The 23,215-nt window shown below is 42.5% G+C and overlaps 1 protein-coding gene and 1 pseudogene across 6 annotated transcripts in view; both read right to left on the bottom strand.

Annotated features, from left to right (window-relative positions):
- Positions 1–23,215, bottom strand: part of GPR160 (G protein-coupled receptor 160) — a 25,800-nt gene extending 2,585 nt beyond the window's left edge. The window contains exons 1-4 of one of the 6 annotated variants that reach the window (XM_015564164.1): positions 23,149–23,166; positions 3,042–3,093; positions 2,248–2,364; positions 1,514–1,656 (exon numbers count right to left, since the gene is read on the bottom strand). The gene's annotated coding sequence lies outside the window, so the exon portion shown is untranslated. Of the gene's footprint in view, positions 1–1,513; positions 1,657–2,247; positions 2,365–3,041; positions 3,368–3,388; positions 3,657–23,148 lie in introns of those variants that run through there. The other 5 variants (XM_015564163.1, XM_006764090.2, XM_015564165.1 and 2 more) reach the window with 5 other exon arrangements.
- On the bottom strand, positions 5,154–9,285 carry LOC107183129 (annotated as a pseudogene).

Here is a 23,215-nt window from a genome sequence, read left to right as displayed (position 1 = left end):
CAGGAAGACTGTTTTCACTCCACCTTTCTATACTTGTTCAATGTTTAGCCTTATGAATATGTTACATGTTTAAAATAATATAAATTTCCATAATATGTTTAAATGAATTGCAGGTTACAAAAGTATGTCATTACTTGTTAAGACATTATACATGCATAGAAAAACTTAGAAGGTACACATTGACTTAATCCTATGTAGTATTATAGGTCTTTCTGAATTTCTCAAACTTTAAGGAAAAAAGTTAGGGAGTGTCAAGACTAAAACGTGAAAAACTGAATTTGCTGAAAAGCAGATATCTGATTAAATAATTTCAAAGGAGTAATGAGGATATTGTCTGAGGAGAAAAAATTCAGTGGGAGAAAGCTATTAGTTCTATTAACTTGACAGAGTCCTAATTGAGAAGAGAGGCCCTGACATTTGACTTCTGTGTTCATCTTATCACAGTCCAATTTTAGCAAGAATCCTGCTAAGTCAGGTTAGTCAGCATGTCTCATCCTCAATATCTGATCTCCCTCGCTATCTGATCAGGTCCTCATCTCTCACCATGCCCCAGGTGATGTCTAATCACCCTGACTACCTTCAGCAAGAATCCTGTTAGGCTTTAGCCAGAATCCCCTGGCCCCTGATGTTTCCTTAGTAATATTTCATCTACTGACCCCACACCTTGCTTCTTGGCTATGAATTCCCACTTGTATTGGAGTGAAGCCCAGTCTCTTCCTGTTATTGCAGAACCTCATCACAGTGGCCCCTATACCTATTGCAGTAGTTCTGAATAAGGTCTGCCTTACCATTCTTCAACAAAGGTCATGAACAATTTTTTCTTTAACATACTCATGGCCATAAATTCCACAGTGTTGTAAACTCACATATCTATCTATACACACACGTGTATATATAAAAACAGTTTAAAAAATCATTCAATACCCATATTAATAACTATAGGTTTAAAAGAATCAATGAAACAAGCTCCAGAGGATGGCTGTGAAGTATTCTGTGTATCGGTTAAGAATCAATGAAACAAGTTCTCTTGTACGTTGAAATTTTTTTCTATACTCAAATATATCGCGTAATTTAACTTGACCCTCTCCCGGAAAAGCTCCATTCCAGATTTGATATATGGTAAATAATGGCACGGAATCATGGTTAACCACCTTGACAAATGACACTGGCTTTGTAAGTGGTGGTGCTTGGATAAGGAAGCATGGCTGGAATGATAAGACCACTCGAAGCCCTCCAGTGTCAAGAAGAAAAACAAGCTGTTTTAAATAGCAAATGTTGGTTTGGAATGGAGGTGAGGAAGGAAAACAGTTTGGGTTCATATTTATGAAGATCCGCCCCCCCCCTTTTTTAAAGGTATCTTTACTATAAAATTTAAAAAGAATTATCTGTATAAAATTATTTTATCCTTAATAACTGCAATGCAAATTAAATAAGCAAAGCTAAGGAATCCATGTTTAAATAGGCAACATCCAAGGGGTGTTTCCCAAGTTTCCATTGCATTCCTGACTCTCACCGTGGGGCCCAGGGGAAGGCAGAAAAGCAGGCTACTCCCTGGAGGAGCATCTGGGGGGCTGTGGAAGGTCACCAAAGGGCAGGAAGTGGAGGAGGATCAGTTCCAGTCACCAAGGCAGTTCCCAGAAGCTCCTTAGAAGAGGACTGGAAGAAAGAAGACAAAACAAATCTGAGATGGAATATGTAAGAGAACCGTAAAGCTGGAAGGAACTTTAGAGATGAGGGAAGATAGGCAACTTGAGGCAATATAAAGCAATCAAGAGAAGTTTGAGCTATTTTATAATGGTTCCCGAATATCATAATTATGGGAACTAAAACTTTCTGAGGTGATACCAACTTATACTCCATGTCCTCCATAAAACACTAAAATTATTCAGTATTCCAACCTTTTGTTCTTTAAACAACCACCCCCCAGGACAAGACAAAAATCTTTTGTTAGGCTACCTGTCCCGAATTTTCCCTTGAAAAATGTTCACATTAACTCCACAGAGTCAGTGATTTATAAGATACGGTTTTCTTGGGGGAAAAAATGTTTTAACTACTTATGAATCAACTCAAATTACTTCATATACAACTTAAAAAGTTAACGTGGAAGTCCTTTTCAAGACATCTTTGCGTTCGCATTGTGATCTGACCGATTCAGAAGTATTAGCAGGCCTGAAGGAAACAGCCATGATTTCTTTTCTGCTTTTCTAGTTATTACCAACCCAAATCTTAACAACACACCAGACTTACTCTGCTTTCTCCAGCAGGTCGTTCTCAGCTGATGATCTTCCTATTTTATTTCAGTTTAGTGCCTTCAATTAACTCACTTTTGGTTTCTGGCATACTGAAATACCACATGAATAAGCTCTGTGTGGAAGACAAAAAAAAACAACACAGTAACACATCATTAATAGCTACCTTAGTAACTGGAGTTCAATGTAACTGGCTCCAGATCTCTGCTTAGAAAAACTATAACTTGCACCCTAGCCCGTCTGGCTCAGTGAATAGTGTCCGCCTGGGTTCAATTCTGGTCAAGGGCATATGCCCAGGTTGTGGGCCTCAATTCCCAGCAGGGGGCGTGCAGGCAGCTGGTCAATGATTCCCATCATTGATGTTTCTATCTCTCCCTCTTCCTCTCTGACATCAATAAAAATATATTTTTAAAAAAGAAAGAAAATGACAACTTTCCGTGGGATTAGAACCAGTAACTAATTGCTTATCTTTTTTCCAGCAAAAGGAAGAAAGGGAATACTTAGGTTGCAAGTCCACCAAAGACCGGAGATGTGGGTGCATATAACATGGCATCTATTTACAGAAATCTTGCTTACATTGTGGTTTTCACCTACAGGCTTCGGAGTCTGACCTCACAGTTCTCATAGTGTGATTACAGGACCTTTTGACACTTGTTGCATGGTAACATAAATAACATTTCTTAAAATGAAAATTTGCTGTTTTCCCAAACCAAAAAACTGAGTGAAGTGGCATTGTTTCACATCTCACAAACTGCTTGTGTCTGGCTCAACAGCAGACAGCTGAATCCTCACCTATATTAAACCAGGTGCAGTATCACATTTCCTGTAACTTTTGGAAAGTCCTCTGTACATTCGAGTTTGAGAGAAAAAAAATAACTTTTTAAAAATAGGTAACAAATTAAACTTAATACAGTAACTTCATAGTATTATAATCAGATAGTTGTGCTGTGCAACCTCCGAAAAGTTTAACAAAAAAACCATGTGCATGAAATAGTAGGATGGGCAGATGAACAGTTAACATTCTGGTCAATGACTGTACAGAAAATAAAACTAGAACAGTAGCTGGATTTGCTGATCCTGAATGGAGAAAGCATGTGGGAGAAATAATGTATTAAGTTTTGTCTGGGGGTTTTACATACCTTTCATCTTAATCCTTACGGCCATCATGAAAGGTACGTGTTATTTTTCCCCAGGAGGAAAAGGGCTTGGTGTTAACTAGCACATTTCCTGAGGTTGCATGACTGATAAGTGCTGGAGCTGATAGTTGTTAACCGAGTCTCACTCTGACTCAAGAGGTTACCTCACCTGTCCCCCCTTTTGTCTCTTCGTCAGTGAAGTAGAGGTAATGTTTAAGGGGCCCTCTAGTCCAGCAGTTTTCAAACTGTTTTAACTGCAGAATCAACATTCACATTAAGTATCTAAAGTTCAAAGATAAGTGCAGTCTCAGGTCTGATTTCAAAATTCGTGATCTTCAGTAAACCTCAATTATGGCTCCACTCAGGGCGAAACGTAGAAAGGGACCCAAGGCACAGATGTGAAAGAGCTTTCCCAAAACGGTAATATCCAACTGAGAGTGACTATGTTGGTTCCTGGTACTCCAAGGCCACAGCTAACTGAGCTATTTTGATAATGTAATTGTATTCCCCCAAAAGGTAAATAACTTTTTTTTTTAAATGTGGTCTTTGCTTGATATGTCAAAATTCAGTGAAAAAAATAAATAAAATGGTGTTCAATTGCCTGACAACTTTTAGAGAAATAGATGTTTTTCAGTTATTTACATAGTATAGATTCAATATAGAAAATTAAGAAAAGTTTTGAGTTTTTAAAAAAGTAGGTAATATTAATTTACATAGTCTAAAACTGAAGTTACAGAAAGTATATACAGTGAAAATAACTCATTCTACCCACTCCTCAACACCCCTCTGCCCCACTCACCACTATCTAGTCCCTCCCTAGGTAAAAACCACTGTTACCAGTTACTTGTGTAGTTGTCAGAGATTCTAAAGCAAGCTTTTATAAAAATCACCGTTACCAGTTAAAGCAACTAGCGAGGGATTCTTGATTTGCCCTTTCCTAGGTCTCATACACATATTGATAGCATGAGATAAGGTAGAACGCAACAAAATGTGAACCAGTGATCTGTCAGACCATAGGAGTAATTTCCACCCATCCAAACAAGACTGGCCATCAGGAAGGTCACTGGGACCAGGCAGAAAGACGGGAACTAGGGATTATCTCAGAGTTAGAAGATAGGTGTTCCCACCCCCACCCCACCCCCAGGGTATAGCATTACAGTGCTCACCCATACCTGCTGCTTCTCAGCTTCTAAACCCACAGGAAGATTTTACTTCCTTAACCCTTATAATTAGGTGGGGCCATGTGGCTATTTCTGACCAATGGGCTAGGAGGCCAAAGCATTTACTTTCAGAAGAGCGTCCCCTCAGTGGTCTCTTCCCAGCCCAGGGAATAAAGAGGCCATGTGTTCCAGACAGTACAGCTCAAGATGCCAGAGCCTCTGTCAACCTGGGTCCTTGAGTGCCTGTGGAGCAAAGCCCCAGATGTGTAGTGTAAGAAATACAAGTTTGTTGTATTAAGCTGCAAGAATTTTGTGATTATTTTTTATGTCCTATCCTGCCTAATACAATTCCTTATAATTCTCTGTACCCTTTGAAAATTTTTAATAGCTAACATATAGTACTTATCAGAATCTTAAAAAGCTATAATAGAGCCCTGGCTGGGTAGCTCAGTTGGTCAGAGCATCATTCCCAAGGTTTTGAGTTCTATTGCCAGTCAAGGCACATACAAGAATCAACCAGTTAATGCATACGTAAGTGGAACAACAAATCAATGTTTCCTTCTTAAATCAATAACAAAAGAATTGTTCTATTTTTAAAAAGCTATAGTAGAAAAATAAACTTTGAAAAGCAACAATGCAAGTATTAGGAAATTGGTAAAATCAAAATTCAATTTTAATTTCCAGTACATCTCTTGCACTGTTTTGTTCTGATCTTCTTATTTGCCTATAATTGAAAAGAAGGTTTTGATTCAGTGAACTAAGTTTACACCTTAAGGGAAAGAAGGGTGAATTAAACCCAAAGTAACAGAAAGATATAATATAGAGCAGAAAACAATACAAATTTTAAAACAACAGAAAAATCAATGAGCCAAAAGCTCGTTCTTTAAAACAAAAAAACAATAAAATTGATAAACCTCCAGTCGAACTAAGAAAGAACAACTAAAATTAAGAAAGATAGGACCTTACTACAGATCTCATAAACACTATAAAGATAATAAGGGACTATAATGAATAACTTTATTTCAATAAATGAGACAACTGTGATGAAACAAATTCTGAAAAGGCACTAAAACTCATTCAAAAAGATCCCTAAAAATCCCTATTAAAGAAACTGATTTTGAACTTAAACACCTTCCCACAAAGAAAACTCTAGGTCCAGATACCTTCATTGATGAATTCTACCAAACATTTAAGAAAGAACTACCAAACTTAAAGAGAACAAAAGAGGATATAAAGAGACAATCCCCACACAAAAAAGGACAAATGGGCTATTATACATATGAAAAGGTCAGCATCACTCATAAAAAAATTTTAAAAACCCAGAAATTTAAACTGTACTGTTTGCCTTTCAAGAGACAGGGTGGTGGATGTTGCCACTGCTGACCACCTGCTGGGTGATCAGCACCAAGGAGAAGGGAAGATTTCATTTAGCATGCTCAGCAGTGTGGCGTCACGGCTCCAGTTTGTCTCCAGTCTCAATCAGCTGCATGTCCCTCGGGAGTTCAGCAGTGCCCCTGGAGCCTGCAGTGGTGATGACTAAAACCTCAAGGAGGGGGTCTTCTTGGGCCCAGACCGGTGTTCTGGGCAGGCACAGTGACTTTACATGAGGCCATGGCACAAGCACAGGCAACAGCTGACACCTTACTGGCCAGCAGCATGTCGCTGATCTCAGTGAGGGAGGTCCTCCTTGGTGAAGGCAAAGCCCACCTTCCCCCGGATGTGAGACCACAGTTTCTCCAGAGCTGGGCGGTTTTCCAGATGCCCCCGAAGGGCCTTGCTCCATGGTGTTCCTGTCCATCTGGCCCACAGCCTTCCCAGGAGGGGCATGCGGGTCTGCTGCATCCTCTCGGAGCCCACAAGGTCTGCTCCCACAATGAGGCATGTTGGATAATCAACCAGGAGCTGGATGATCCTAAGGAAGGTGTTGGACTTACAGGTCACCCAGTCTTCCCTGGGCAGCATGGCAGTGCGTCAGGGATTGCCATGCAGGGTTTAAAGATGATGCCACTCTCACGAGGACACCTAGCGAGAGCGACACACTGACACTGTCAAACATTCCAGTCCAGTCATCTTGTAGAACACTGCACGGTCTGGATTTGTCCATGTAATTGTTGCCTCATATAAGTGTTTTCCGCAAGAATACTATCTGAATTATGCATCCCGTTATGTCAGTTTGTCTCATTACTGGTCGCATGAAGTTAGATCACCTAATTAAGGAGTTGTCTGCCATATATCCCTGTATGGTACCTTTTGTAATCAATAAGTAATCTCCAGGATAATACCTGAGACAGTTAGACTATGCTCTTCCACAGCAAAGTTTCACCTAATAGCTTTAGCATCCATTTATCACCCTTGCCTGAATCAATTATCATCCTGGGAATTACAAAACAGTGATTTTCTAATTCTATGATTCCTTCTGCTTCTACATGCTAGTAATTTTTCCCCTGGAAATATATTATGGATTCATGGACTTATTTTTAATCATTGCCACCCTTATTCTTTTGAATGCCTATTTCCAAACTCATCCCGTAGAGTTCTTTCAAGCTGGTTCCTGGGTTCTCTTGACATTTCCCAGTCTTTAAACACGTTTGCGGAGCCAACAGGGATCTGATATATCCATCCCGGACTGTTACATGAGAGAAATAAACTTGTACTGGATTTGAACCATTACATTTTTGGTTTGTTTTTACAGCATTTTAGCCCACCCTCCTTAATACAAAATACTTCTAATGGTTCTTTTTCAAAGCCCTCCCCTCTTGCTGCACATGTCTCTGTTTCTACTGTAACATTTTTAGCCACCGTGAGCCTTCCCTGTGTCTTCTGCCTACTCTCAGTATCATATCAGTATTCTTAATCACACTTATGGCATGTGGTATTCTGCATATAGAGTATTACAGTTACCGATGGCTCATGATTTACCATGGCCCAGGGGCCTTTCCTGCCAGGAACAGGCACAAAGCCAGTTATCTCCATTTTAAACTTCCTACTTACAAAATTAATTAGCCTTCATTTGATTTTGTCCAATTTGTAAGTACTCAATTTATCCAGGTTATTTTGATTTTTATTCCTAGTATCTCTGGCATACAAACAAACAAACACACACAATACATCACTGGTCATGGCTTAAAATGGATGAAATAGAACTGGGCCCCAGGCTAACCTCTGCAAGGTTAACAAGCTGTCCCACACCTACACTCTAAAAATACATATGTATCCTTTACAGTGCCTTTGTGTGACGGCTCTACCATCTAACTATGGTATCATCTGAGCTAAACTGTGTTTCCCTGGGGCACAGGCGATTATATATCAACTATATCAATGGCATGAGAGCGTCAAGACATAAGTGCCCTGCTTCCTCCAGACCCTTACAAACTTCTTGAAGAAATTAGGTTATACTGATATGAATCTGTTTTCCATTCACTGCCATTAATTTTTACCCATGCCCTATGTCTGCTTGCAAATTAATATACTGGCGATGTATATTTTCATACAGCCCTCCCTCACAATGTAATGATACCTTCTTACTACTGCAAATTGTATATGTGTGTGTGTGTGTATATATTCACTTCATAATTTTGGTGGGAACAGATCATTAATATAAGTATACCTTGTACTAATCATTCAGATTTTGCTACCAAATTTTAAGACATCAATAATAGGAATATACCTAAATAAGTCAATAAGTATGGGAAAAGGGCTCATAAGAAAAATAAAGAGTTATAAGAATTGTAGTTGTTCAAAAGTAGAATGTGTAGTAGTTTGGGAGCTAGTGTTTGTACCAGCACCAGAAAAGTCCAAAGACATATGCTTAACAAACATGCTCATAAAAGAGGTTTAACCTTCAAAGGACATTGGAACTAGAGATGCTTCCTAGTTCTCAGTGATTATCAACAACTTTAGTCTTGCACTTAAGTCAAGGAAGGGGTGTAGCATACAGTGACTTAGAAAGTATCAATCAGAAATTGGCTCACTAGTTCCTGGGACCTCACTCGCAGTCCCAACCCACTGAACACCGCTCCTGGAATGACTCAGCAACCGGAGATGACAACACTGCTCAAGTTCATTTGTTTGTAGTTTCCAAAACTACAAAGCTCTGTTTGTCATTTTGAGAAAGTTATATATTGGAAAATATATATGTCTCCTCAGATCTATTTCCTTAAAGCGTATGATAGAAGTTTCAAAGATTATGTTTTGGGGGAGAGGCAGGCAGGCAGGCCACTTAGTAAGTCAAACAATTCTACTTAAATACATGCGGTGCTTTTTCATTTATAAAATGTTTCATGGTTAAGTATTAGCACTGAGGAATAAAGGCCTTTTCCCGAATTGGAGGTGAGGAGAAAGTGCTAGTAGATGAAAAAGAGACATAGTCATATGAACGAAATAAAGGAAAACAAACCACAGGTCATCTTGAGAGCTGCAGAAAAAGCTTTTGACAAAATTCAACACCCAATCATGATACAAACTCCCCAGCAAAGTAGAAATTGAGGGAAATTACCTCAACCTGATAAAGAGCCTCTGAAAAATCTCCAGCTAGTATCATACTTAATTATGAAACACTGACAAGTTTCACACGAAAACTGGGAACAAGACAAGGATATCTGCTCTAATCACTTCTATTCAACATTGTAGGATGTCACAGCCAGTTCAGAAAGGTAAGAGAAAAGGGCACCGAGATTAGGAAAGATAAAGCAAAACTATTTATAGATGGTGTTTACATACAAAAAAATTCTAAGGCACCTACCAAAACTTTACTGGAATTAATAATTTAATAAGCTTGTAGGTCAATTTTTAAAATGCCTATATATATACATAAACAAAACTTGGAAATGTAAAAAGTACCATTTACAATAGACTCAAAAATATAAAATACATAGGAATAAGTCTTTTAAAATATGTATAAAACTTTCATGCCAAAAGCTACAAAACACTGCTGAGAAAAACTAAAGAAGATTAATACTGTTAAGTATTGATAGATACTCCCCGGATTGATAGATTCAGTGTAGCCCTGATCAAAATCCAACTTGGCTTATTTGTAAAAATTAACAAACCAATTCTAAAATGTGTATGGAAATGCAAAGAGCAAGGACAGTAAAAAAAATTCTGAAAGAGAACAAAGTTGGAGGACCTACTTACCCTATTTTGATACTATTTTACAGAACCCAAGACAGTGTGGTACTGGCTTAAGAACAAACAAACAGAACCAAGTAGATCATCCTAATAGTCCACTTGATCCATAAGAAAGTACCAGTGCAATTCAGGGGAGGAAAGCCTTTTAATAGATGGTGCTGGGCGAACTGGATAGCCATATGAAAAAGAAGAACCTCAATCCCACCTCACACCATACACACCAATTCATTCAGGGCGGATCACAGGCCTAAATATAAAAGTTAAGACTAAACACCACTCCTGGAATGACTCAACAACCAGGGATGATGACACTGCTCAAGTTTAGTTGTTTGTAAAGCTTCTAGAAGGAAAACAAAGAACATCTTTGTAAACCTGGGGTAGGTAAAGAATTCTTAAACAAAACACAAAAGCACTAACCATACAAGAAAAAAAGATAAAGTGCCCTTCTTAAACTCTTCGGCTCATAAGAAAATGAAAGGCAAGAAACACACTGGGAGAAAAATATTTACAGCACATATACTGAACAAAGGATTTATGCTCATACTACTAGACCACATATATATATAAATAGTGCCTACAAATCCATAGTAAAAGGACAATTCAAAACAAAAATGGGCAAAATATTTGAAAAGACACTTGTAAAAGAAATCATACAAATGGTCACTAGCACACATAAAGCTTAACATCATCAGTCATCAGGAAAAAGCTAATCAAAAGACCAATACCAAGATTTAAAAAAGATACAAGAATGTAAAATAGTACAACCTTTGGAAAACAGTTTGACACAAACATACACCTATTTTATGATCCAGTAATTCCACCCCTAGGCATTTTACCCAGGAGAAATTAAAATACATGTCTGCAAGAAAACTTATATGACAATACCAAAATGCTGGCATGGATGTGGAACAACAGAAACTCTCACTGCTAGTAGGAATATAAAATAGTATAGCCACCTTGGGAGACAGTATGGCAGTTTCTTATAAAATTAAACATATTATCATACAATCCAGTGATCACACTTCCTTGATAGCAATGAAAACCATGTCCACACAAATATCTGTACACAAATGTTTATAGCAGCATTATTCATAATTGCAAAAGCTGGAACCAACCAAATATCCTTCAGGAAGTAACTAAATAAACTGTGACTATTCCGTTTATTTCCCATCTCCTTCCCCCAAGCACATTTTCTCTGCCCTTTTTTTTCCCTAAGTTCCAGGAGCCCTTCTTTTGAGAAGGTCCAACATCTGGTGCTGTTCGCCATTAACACAAGGAGAATGGATGAATAAATTGTGGTATGATCAAAGAATGGAATATTAGCTACTAATAAGGAACAAACTACTGAAACAGACAACAAGCATCTCAAAAACATTATGTTGACAAAAGAAGTCACTTCTGTTGTATACTGTATTCTATTTATAAAAGCCTACTGTTTTTTATTATTGTGTTGTATTTCCATTTATAGGAAGTTAAGTACAGGCAAAGCTCACTTGTGCTAGAAATCAGATCAGCAATAGCCTCTGGGTAGGGAAATTGACTACAAAGGGACACAGGAGAGCTTTCTGGAGCATGACAATGTTCTGTGTCTTGACAGGGATATTGTTTACATGGTGCATATATTTATCAAAATGAAACAAGATCTGTGCATTTTACTATATGTAACTCAATAAATTTTTAAGTTATTAAAAATGCCCACTCAAAAAACTTACTACTAGACAAACTACAAATCAATCAATCATACTTATTTCCAGAAGGTGTAGTTTGTGTGCGTATCTTTTGGAAATTATAACATGTCAAATCCTAATATATAAAAAGCCAAGGGCTGTCACGACCTACACAATCGGATGGATGACCGAAGAACAGGCTAGGGTCCCGGCCGGCCGGCACGATGGGATTCAATCTGAGTTCTGGCCACCCGAGGCGTGGCGGTGGGAGGGAGCTGTGGGAACGGAGCCATGCTGCCATTGGACGGGCCTCTGGGTCCCTCCCCACGCCCCCAGACTCTGGGAAACCAGAGCCATGCTGCCATCCGACTAGCCTTGAGTCCCTCCCCACCAAACCACAGGCCCGGTGAACTGGAGCCATGCTGCGATGGGACTGGACCCTACTCAAGGGTCCCAGATTGTGAGAGGGTGCAGGCTGGGCTGAGAGACACCCGCCCCTCCCCCCCACCCCGTGCACAAATTTTTGTGCACCAGGCCTCTAGTAGTTAATAAAATACTCATTTTAAAACTTTTAATTATATCATATGATACACACATACATTTAATATATGCATATTATTTAAAAAAACTCAAATTCATTTTTCTTTGTATATTAATTTTCTCCAAAAATAATTATGGAAGCCATCCAAGTTTACACTGTGGCTCAATCACAATATAATGCTGCTATTTCACCTATTCTCTAGGGCAGAATCTGAGTGCACCTTACAGAATAAAGTTTACCTAAAAGGAGTGTCCTGGTCTGTGTGTGGGAGGAAAGGTGTTGGATAACCAAACAGACCCAGACTTACGAAATAAAAACAAGTTTGGTGCCAATCAGGTCCAGTAGATTCCTCCTTTTAGGCCTCCACTGACTAAATGCAGGCCCATTGGCTCCACTCCTGACCCTGCAGCCACTGGAGGGTCAAGGAAACTGCTGCCTGGCCAGTGGCATCTATTACAGCTCAGTACCCAGGCCCGGAGGAAGGAAACATTGACCACAGGCAGCTAACCACCCTTCTGGTAACTTCCCTTCCACGCCCCCAGTCTCCCTTAGGGTAGCACCTTAGAGTCTGCTCTAAGCCAGGTTTGGGGGTGTGATGACTAACGGATAAAACCACTGCTCCTCAGACACCGTCTCTGTGGCCCACACTACCCAGTACCAGGGAAAGTACAGAGAGAGGGCACTTCCTGCACTCCTGCATTTTAAAGACTGTTTAAAATGTTGGCGCCTTTTGACTCCAGTAATTTGTCGTAAGGAAATAATCAAGGTTAAAGAAATTAACGACTGCGTGAGCAGCTCACTTCAGCATACTTATAATAGCATACAGAACACGCTCACCCCAAAAGAATTAAAACAACTTAAATGTCTAATGATAGGGAAGTAGTCTAATGAATTCCGATAGTCATGAGATGGACAACTGGTCTGCAGCCACGAAAAACAAGCTTCTTCTCAGAAAAATCAAAGAACTGGAAAATGCTGACATATAATGTTAACTGATACAAGCGAGATAAAGGCTGTATGTATTAGGGCTTCGCAGGGAGATGTAATGGAAGTCCCGTCTCCTAGAGATGCTGCTGACCCCGGAATCAGTGACACTGAGGGGACATGCTTGTCCTCAGACAGTCTGACCCAATGAGGCATGGGAGGGTGAACACCATGGTACAGAATGAGCTGCCCCGAAAGTACCTCTCTGGACACAGATTATTTCAGTTGAAACAACAGAGGCCTAGAAGGCTTGGAAGAACTTTTGATCTTATCTCTTACTGCCTCAAAGAATTCAGGCAAACGACCTGAGGCTACCATCATAAAATGACTATATTTTAATATGAACTAGGTGTGGCTAACAGGGAGGAACTGAGCATTTGATCCAAGTCCTCTCTCTGTGCCACTGTGTCAAGATGATCCAATCTATGCTTGTTTACTAAACAATAACTCATCTCCCCGTGAATTTCCTTCCACCTCCCCTCTTAGTTCCAAATGACACACATACCTCATTTTGCCTTAGTCTTTGTAATTTCCATGCTAAGTGAATTTCCTGAGCCAACGTATTAAAACTTGGTTTTTCTCCTGTTAATCTGCTGTATGCCATTTGAATTATTTGACCAGTCAGAAAAACATTAAGGGAAAAGAGGGAGATTTCCAGAGTATCATCCTAATATTAGGTAAAGAGGGAAAAAAATGTATGTATATACACATATCAGAGGTAATTAACGCCAGGCCACCTGGTAGGTAAGGTGACTGGTAAGGTCATGGCCTTATAGACCAATAGTTCCCCAACTTGAATGCAGATCTTGTTAAAGGGTGGATCCTGACTGACTATGTCTGGGATGAGCCTAAGATGCTGCATTTCTAACAAGCTCCCAGGTGACGCCCATGCTGCCGGTCCATGGGCCACAGGGAAAGGCAAGGCTGCAGGTGGCACACACCCTGGAGAGAGTCACGCTGTGTTCACAGTGACTAACTGATTGGTGAGAGTAAGGGTGTGGCCTTTCTTTGCACACACACCTATGTTTACCAGATTTTCCACAATGAAAATGTACTGCTTATATAATCAGAAAGAAAACTCTACTCTTCCAAATCCTTTGATTCAGTAATTATTTGTAGGAATCTGGCCCAAGTAATGTGAAATGGAATCAAAAGGTAAAACACTGTCTCTACTCGAATCACTTCTGACACCAAATGTGCTGGTTCTTCTACACCAAGCAATTCTAACACTATGCAGAGTCCGGGCAGACCCTATGGGGGCTCAGTCTCACGAGAGACTGTACGTACATTCAATGAGAAGGTTTATGTCCATTCCATTTAGAATGATTCACAATATCAAATGAAGTGCTGCCCACTTCAGAGGCCAGCCTCAAGTCCCAGGCGGTCAAGCAGCTGTAAATCAGGGATGCCCATGACGCCCTCCTCAGGTTTGATAATCTGCTTTAATGGCTCACAGAACTCAGGGAAACACTTTACTTATGTGGACCCCGAGAAGACTCATTGGATGTGAACCCAGAGAAGAAATTTATCAACTCACCTGGACGGACTCTCCATGGTGGACTGAGGGTCCACATTTTATTTATAAGTAATGAAAGTCTAGTGGCCATCAGCCAACAGGGGCTTCCCACGTACTCTGTAGACCAGGGAAAACCTCAGACTGAACTCTTGGCTTCCTGCACTGTGTGTGCCCTGCTCCTTTACGCTAAGTCAGCTATTACAAGGAGTTCCTGGTTTCATCTGAGACCTGACCCATCCGATCAGAACTGCACAATTACAGCCTCAGGTGCATTTAAACCAATCAATGAGAACTGCTCGATAGTGACCAATCAGGACTGCATTCTCTCTCCTTTACACCAGATTCACAGCAGTCAGGACCTTATGAATTTGAACACCTCATTTACATCCAACAGAGCTGCTTGGGGACCTGGGTGGCAGCTTCCTCTATGAAAGGTGGCCTTCCCTTTGTCTCCTCAGAGGACACTTTCAGTGTCTGCCACAGGCTGGCACCTCCCTGGTTTGCAATCTGTTCACATGAATCAAGACTCTCCATTTCTTCATATTTTGGGGGGAAATTTTTGTTTGACACTATTACTGATTTATTAGAAAGGATTATAAAGGATACAACTTGGGAAGAGCCAAATGGAAGAGGTGTATAGGGCAAGGTATGGGGGGAGGTGCAGAGCTGCCACACCCTCGGGGGCACACTGCCCTCCCGGCACCTTGATGTGCTCACCAACTCCAGTGTTTGGGGTTTTTATAGAGGCTTCATTATGCAGGCATGAATGATTAAATCACTGGCTGCTAGTGACTAAATTCAATCTCCAGTTCCTCTCCTCTCTCCTTGGTGGTCAGGGTGTGAGACTGAAAGTTCCAACCGACTAATCACAGGGCTGGTTCCCCGGACAACCATGCCCCATCCACCAAGAAATACCTCATTAGCATAAACTCAGGTAAAGCTGGAAGGGACTTTCTGTACCAGGAACTAGAGATAAAGACCAAATATATCACAGAATCAAGGGTTTATGTACATTCAATTTAGAATGATTTACAATATCAAAAAAGAGCAACCTCTCAGTTCCCTAATATTAACAGAAGGGCTAGCTCTAGCTGGTTTGGCTCAGTGGATAGAGTGCAGACCAAAGGACCCCGGGTTCAATTCCAGTCAAGGGCACGTACCTTGGTTGCAGGCTCCTCCCCGGCCCAGGGTCTGGTGGCTCATGCAGGAAGCAACCAATTAAAGTGTTTCTCTCACATAGATGTTTCTCTCTGTCTTTCCTGCTCTCTCCCACTCTCCCTAAATATCAATGGGAAAATATCCTTGGGTAAGAATTAACTGAGAGAGAGAGAGAGAGAGAGAGAGAGAGAGAGAGGAGAGAGAGGGCTAAAAAAGGCTGACAGCACACAATTACAAATGATTTTTGTAAAAGACTGGAAAAATACTATGATAAATTTTAATCACAATATGACAACTTTGTTAAAATGTGAACATACAATAAATTACATTTTTATAAAATGCTAAAATTCATTAAATTTATATAAAACAAAAGCAAATCAAAGCAAAAGTGAAAGGAAATAAGCCGAAACGTTCATGTCTTTGGATGGTGGGGTCATAGTTCTTTTTTTCCCTTCCACTTCCCAGAACAAGATAAATGGAAGGAGGGAGGAAGGAACTGATGCAGTGGGAGGCGATGGAGGCCAGGACACCGATGGAAAATGGCAGGGGCCGTGGAGAGAAATCTATTCAAGGGCTAGAAGGAAGCAGGCACGGGGGCCTATTAGCTGGGGGATGGGGTGGGGCGTGGGGCTGTTTGCTATCTCACAGAATACTGACTTGGTTGCGAGTGGACGAGGAGAAAGGCAATGGGTTTAGTGAAGGTCTGGACCTGGGGCAGGAGGAGGAAGTCCAACAGCCCACGGCCTCTCCTCCTTCCTGCCCCCAGCTGGCACACCTGGCATCTAAATGGGTCTGGGAAGAAGCTGTTCACAGGGTGACCTCCGCCTTGGCTGCTTGGAGGAGACTGGCTGCCCCTCCATTCTGCTTCCCTGGACTCAACAGAGGCATCCGGCTTCCTGGGAACACCTCAGCTATCAACATCTCCCTTTCCCTCCCCGGAGGGCACCACTCCCTATGCCTCCTGAAGAGCCTAAGAAAGACAAATTCATGTTGCCTTCTCTGATCAAGAGAAACGAACAACCCATTTCTATGTTCCTATCCCTGGGCTCATGTCTGGCCTGAACATCAGTTCACTTTTGTACTTCCCCTTAGAAGCAGAGAAGGCAGGAGAAACAAATGCAAACAAATAAAGCTGCACCCTGGTTGAAGGTCAAATTATATAGCTCTTTTCAAACTATAAAAAAATGCTATGTAAATAGCGGTTATCAGCATCTTCAAACCTGCCAGTGTACCTGTTGTATGATTTCACCACTACTTCCCTGGGCCTCTGTCTGGATTTCGTAAAATGTTTAACCCAGTGGTTCTCAACCTTCTGGCCCTTTAAATACAGTTCCTCATGTTGTGACCCAACCATAAAATTATTTTCGTTGCTACTTCGTAACTGTAATGTTGCCACTGTTATGAATCGTCATGTAAATATCTGATATGAAGGATGGTCTTAGGTGACCCCTGTGAAAGGGTTGTTCGACCACCAAAGGGGTCGTGACCCACAGGTTGAGAACCGCTGGTTTAGCCCTTCACAACGTTTCCATGGGGTGTGCTTATCCACAGCTGACAGAGGAGACCGAGGGCGCGTGGTGGACTCAGTCGGCGGAGCCCTCACCAAGGGGTGGCAGCGTGGGGCTCGGGCTCCTGTGTCTGGCCCCATTTCACGCTGTCACCAGCCTGCTCTTCCGCAGCAGGGTGGAGTCTGCACCCACATAGAATGCCAGGGGTTTCCATCTCTTTCAGAGTCAGTGCGAATTTTAATCCCCAAACAACAGAGCCTAAACCCTGGGTTCAAAGCCAGGGCTCCAGCCCAGTTCTCTCACCAACCCAAGTGGCTGAGGCTCCCAACTCCCTGTGAGCATGTCATGGAGAACAGTTCCCTAAGGCCAGGAGGCAGGGCAGCCCCGGTTCACCCTCAGAGCCAGGAAGCATTTGCACCCTGTAGCTTCCCTCCTAAAATTATTGGGGGGGGGGGGGGGGGGAGAATCCCCCAAATAAAGGCTAACGTGAAGGAGGCAGGACTCTAACAACAGCAACAGCTAAACCACGTGCTGATGTGCCATTTAATCCTCCCAGCCCTATGAGGTATTATTTATTAGTACTTCCATTTCATACAAGAGAAACTCAGGCGCAGAGAGGTTATAACAAGAGTCAAGGTCACACAGGTAGGTGGTGAGGGATCTGGCTGGAGTCCACACTCAGGGCGGCTCCCTCACCTTTGTTTGCTCTGGCAGATAATGTAATCAATTGGCCCACTTTTCCTCACCACCTGCCTATGTGACCAGGGAGTTAGCAGAGGGAACACGCATCCACACATCTGAATCTGAGAGTTCTCCCTGAAAAGATCCAATCAACCAATAATCAGGCATTTACAAAACACCCTGTCTCTAAACTTCCTTCTTTCAACCAAACAAGGCATTGCACTTGTATCCCTCCTTTGTTCTAGTTTTCTTATCACCCTGGGGTACAGGAAAGGGGTTCGGAATCAGTTGCCTCACGGTGTGCCACTTTAGCATGGTAATTATTTTGAGCTGAAGGTAACAGACCTTTTTACCTTTCCCTTCAAGATTTTAAATTGGGGACCTTGCCCATATAATAAGAGTTATTATCAGAAACTAGAGGCCCGGTGCACGAATTCTTGCACCAGTGGGCCTGTGGGATTGGGGCAAAATCAGCTCTCTGACATACCCCGTGGGGTCCGGATTACGAGAGGGCACAGGGTAGGCCTAGGGACCCCACCGGTGCACGAATGATTGAGACAGGGAGAGATTGATGCAGGGAGAGACACGGAAGGTTGGCTAGCTGAGGAGGGGCTGTGGGAGGGCTCCAGGGCATGTCTGGCCCGTTTTGCTCAGTCCCAATTGGCCGGACCCCAGCAGCAAGCTAACTAACCAGTCAGAGCGTCTGCCCTCTGGTGGTCAGTGTACTTCATAGCGACTGGTCAACCGGTTGACTGTCTGCCCCCTGGTGGTCAGTGCGCATCATAGCAAGCGGTTGAGCAACCTTAGCATATCATTAGCATATTACACTTTGATTGGCTGAATGGCTGATCAGTCGACCGGACACTTAGCATATTAGGCTTTTATTATATAGGATAACATTTTATGAGCTATCTATAGGGCAGGAGGAACTTCTAATTACTGAACATCAGTTCTTATCATCTTGTGAATGGCCTTTCTCCCCCTCTGAAGCCCCAAGGCCTTACCTTATTCTTCGCTAAGGATTCCATTTATACCTCATTTTCCCTTCCTGTCTGAACCACTCGTGTATGCAGGGTTCCCGTATTTATGTATGTAATTAAATTTGGTTATTTTTCTCTTGATAATCTGACATATAGATTTAATTATTAGACCAACTGAAAGAACCTTGAAGGGTAGAGGAAAGTTTCTTTCTCTACCACAAGGTACATACCTAGACTGATAGTTCCAGTGACTAATTCCCCAAAACAGCCTGTGACATTTCCTCAAAACCACTCCACAAGGTTCCATTTGTGGTGTTTCCTCTTCCCCTTCTCTGAGGGAAGACCATATTGCTTTGAGGAATATGGACAAGATATTCCCAGCTGTGAGAACATCCCCAGCTGTGAGCACTCCGATTCAGGGGAAGGAAACAAAGATATAAACAGAAGCTTCAATGGTAATGAAATTCCAGATACACACAGATGTGAGAACATCTGTCCCATGACTCGTAACCGAAAGCTTCAAAATGAGGAAATTAGGCCACCCTTGCACTTGCATCACAGAATGCTCTCAAAGGCCAGATTATGAGCACCTCTGTTCCTCATCCCTGAAGAGCGTTCAGACAGGGCAGAGCTGTCATTAGCTGGAGAGGGGTGGGCAGAGAAGGGAGAGAGAGGAGGACCTTCCCAAGTCCTGGGAACCCTCAAAGCAGTTACAGAGAGCCACAGTACAAGCGCAGGATCCATTTGGGTCCAGTATCAGGCTGTTTAAAGAAAGAGGGCTTCTTGCCCCCCACCTTCCCCCCCAACTTCAAGACACCCTGGGAAAGTCCGTATGTGCACAAGGGCCCTCTTCCCACTCAGAAAGTCAGTCTGGGATTTTGGAGGCATTCCTTTCCTCTACCGCAGCTGGCCCACACATGCCCGCCACGTTGGATGTGTTGCAGGGTTAGTAACTCTAAAGTCTAGAATAAATGAAGTCATGAGTAAAGCTAATGGGGTGTGAGGAAAATGATGACATACCTTGTATTTTTCTGACATGGAAGCTACGCAGAGTAAACACAGGACTCCTCATTCCCTCAAAGGAAAATGGTCTTTCCCATATTTCTTGGGACAAGAGCCTCTCATTCTCTTTTGCAATTCCACTTTGGACGGACACACATGTAGAAAGCTCTCTTACTGTAAGAGAAACAACAGCTTCCGTGCCACTGTCCTCAGCCTCGAGGATGGGGACACTTTAGGGAGTGGTGGAGACCAGGGGACCTGCGTGCAATGCCCCTCTCTAGAGAGAAGGCTGCTCCGTACTGCCTTCAGGAGTTCTTGAGGGCAGATTGTCTGAAACTTCCCAGTTTTCAATGTTGGTTCAGTGTCCGTTTTTTAAAAAAATATATTTTATTGATTTTTTACAGAGAGGAAGGGAGAGAGATAGAGAGTTAGAAACATCGATCAGCTGCCTCCTGCACATCTCCCACTGGGGATGTGCCCGCAACCACAGTACATGCCCTTGACCGGAATCGAACCTGGGACCTTTCAGTCCGCAGGCCAACGCTCTATCCACTGAGCCAAACCGGTTTCGGCCAAACCGGTTTTAACTCTGTGCTGGCCGGATAGGACATCTCTGTGGATGGATGTGGCCCATGTCTCCACTCTGTAACCAGGGCAGGCGAATGTGGTACAAAGACAGCTTGCCTCGACTAACCAACTCTTGGCTGTGTAGCTTCCCTGTCTGTTGAAGGTAGTGTGGCTACAAATTCTAAGATCCCACAGGTTTGAATTTAAACCCTGGCTCTACTTTCACCAGCCGCAAGACTTCAAGTGAATTATTAGCCTCTCGTAGCTACAATTCCATCTGCAAAATGAGCTGATAATACCCAACTTTGAGATATTTGTGAGAATTAAAAACGTGTGTGTGAAGACGACTATGATAAGTTTCCTTCCCCCATATCTCTAAAGAAGCGACTTGGCAAGTCTTAGAGTCTGTAGATTTCAATGTTCTCATCTGTTAAAAACTAAAATAATCCTCCCGGGATGGGACGAAATGACGTAGATGACCACAGAGTGTTTATCTATTAGAAGAGGTATTGACTTGCCTGCTAACACCCTTTCCTCATTTCTAACCCAACAAAGCAGCAATCTGCTCTTTGAATGTTTATAGTATACCCTTAACTCGATGGAGAGGATGGTGTCACATGTGTGGTAATTCCTTAAAAGGGTAACCAGCAATCTACTCTCCCTGCCCAGTTCCACCACCTCACACAGAGGACGGTAAACATTGTTAGGACACCACCTGGTCCCTTAAGGGCCACGACCGTTTCTTCTCACTCTGTGCTCTTGTTTTGGAGAACCGACGCAGAAAATAAAGTCCCTCACAGCTTCATCTTCCTTTTTAGTCACACAAAGAAAACTAAACTACAAGCCAATTTCACTTACCTACTACCAGGAATTTACTATAACGTTTTCCAACTGTAAGGGGACTATTGTTGCCTCTCTCAGTTCCCCATACATTGCAAGGAAGCTGGGACGCACTTTGGCATTTCCTCTACTGAATTCTTAAAGCATCTTGACCACTTCTTTTACACGAGCGAATCTGCACTAGGCAAGGTGTAGGCTGAGGGGATTCATCTAACTTCAACCTTCAACTCTCACAGACGACATTTACTTGGCTTGTTTCCTCTTAAAAACAGAGGCATTAAAATCAGTTTCACTGAAACTGCTAAGAAATGTGGGTTTATCTTTGAGGAGTAAGTCGCCCCTCCCTCCACTGAACTTTAATATCGCCCTCGAAACAATCACCACTTTGCCAAATTACTAATGAAGCATGACAGAATGAGGAGAAATTACATGATAAATCCAGAGGGAGGGAGAAACAAGCAAGTTGGATGGATATAGCACAGACATTACTTCCCACATCCCTCTTCTTCAAAGCAGGGTTCCTGGAAAGGAAGAGAATCTCACAGGGTATTTTAGGAGTCAGTTCTTTCCTAATAGTTACACATCACCATGCCCAAAGCAAACAAGATCAGGGCATTCAGAAAGACAACACACACAGATAAGATCTCTTTCAGGTCATAAGATCCACTTGCCTTGTCATTTGGTTCATAAGGCACACTTCTAACTGAGGCATACCATGCTTCCAGGAGCGTGCACGGATTCCAAGGGGATCTGGGTGTGTTGACTACTCTGAGCTGTTTTGGAAGGACCTGGGCAGTTGGGAAAAATTGCTCACACATTTCATACAACCTGTCCCTTTGCAGACAACGCAAGCCCCAGGCTTGCTAATACCCTTTGTATAAAAAATGCTGACCCAGCATCCACCTGCATCAACTTGATCCGCTCAGCTCCCTCAGCTCCCTCACCCGCAGCAAACACCCCATGCCTTCCGACCGAGATAGAGCAGCGAGAGAGAGAGAGAGAGAGAGAGAGAGAGAGAGAGAGAGAGAAAAGGAAGACTTTCTACGCTCCTAGAGAGGCAGCCTCTACACCCAGTTTACAAAAAGTGAGCGTCTGTGGAAGGCCTGGCATCTGGCATCACTAGCAGGTACCTTCCAAACCTACTTTCTGCACAAGAAGCTTCGCCGGTGGTGGAGGCGGGGGAGGCGATGGCAGTGGCGGTGGCGGTGGTGGTGGTGGTGGTGGCCGTACTTACTTGTAAAGGAAAATGCCAAACATGCAAAAGTAGAGACACCAACGTAAAGAACCCCCTGCCCCGTACCCCTCATCCAGCCTTTCCTCGCCTTCCCCCTCACTTCTCCACCAGCAGTGCTTCTCAAAACTGGGTTACTGTTAAGCAAATAAGTATTTCAAGGTCAATATTTATTGCTAAAAAACAAGGATATTTTTTAAAAAAACGTAATTATGCCGAAACCTGTTTGGCTCAGTGGACAGAGTGTCGGCTTGCGGACTGAAAGGTCCCAGGTTCGATTCCGGTCAAGGGCATGTACCTGGGTTGCGGGCACATCCCTAGTAGGAGATGTGCAGGAGCCAGCTGATCGATGCTTCTCTCTCATCGATGTTTCTAACTTTCTATATCGCTCACTTCCTCTCTGTAAAAAATCAATAAAATATATTTTAAAAAAAACAAAACAAAACCATAATTATGACACCATTACCTAAAGTAACTAAACAAAATTAAAATCATTGGTACTAAATTAACCAGTACAAATGTCCTCTGTTGGCTCAATGTTTAAAAACGTTCTTTAAAAAAAAGAAAAATCACACCGGGATCCAAGTCTCACACCTTGCATTGCCGTGCCATGTCCCTGAGTTTTTACCAACAGGTTCCCCACCCCAGTGATTTCCGGGGCAGCCAGGCTGATCCCCGCAGGCAGTATAAAATCAATTTTCCTAATCAGAGAAGTTTCCAAAGAAAACCAACTGAAAACCACAACCGGAGCAGTTTGACCTGAAGCACCTCGCAGTTCTGGGGGCCAGACGCCCCACTCACCCGTCGCTGGCGATCGGGGTCTGGGTGGCTTTACCTCGGGGGCGTCGGCCACAGCCCCGCGGCTGCC

The sequence above is a fragment of the Myotis davidii genome, unplaced genomic scaffold, assembly GCF_000327345.1.
Source record: "Myotis davidii unplaced genomic scaffold, ASM32734v1 scaffold115, whole genome shotgun sequence".
NCBI classification, from domain to species: Eukaryota; Metazoa; Chordata; class Mammalia; order Chiroptera; family Vespertilionidae; genus Myotis; species Myotis davidii.
This window is presented reverse-complemented; position numbering and strand designations above follow the sequence as displayed.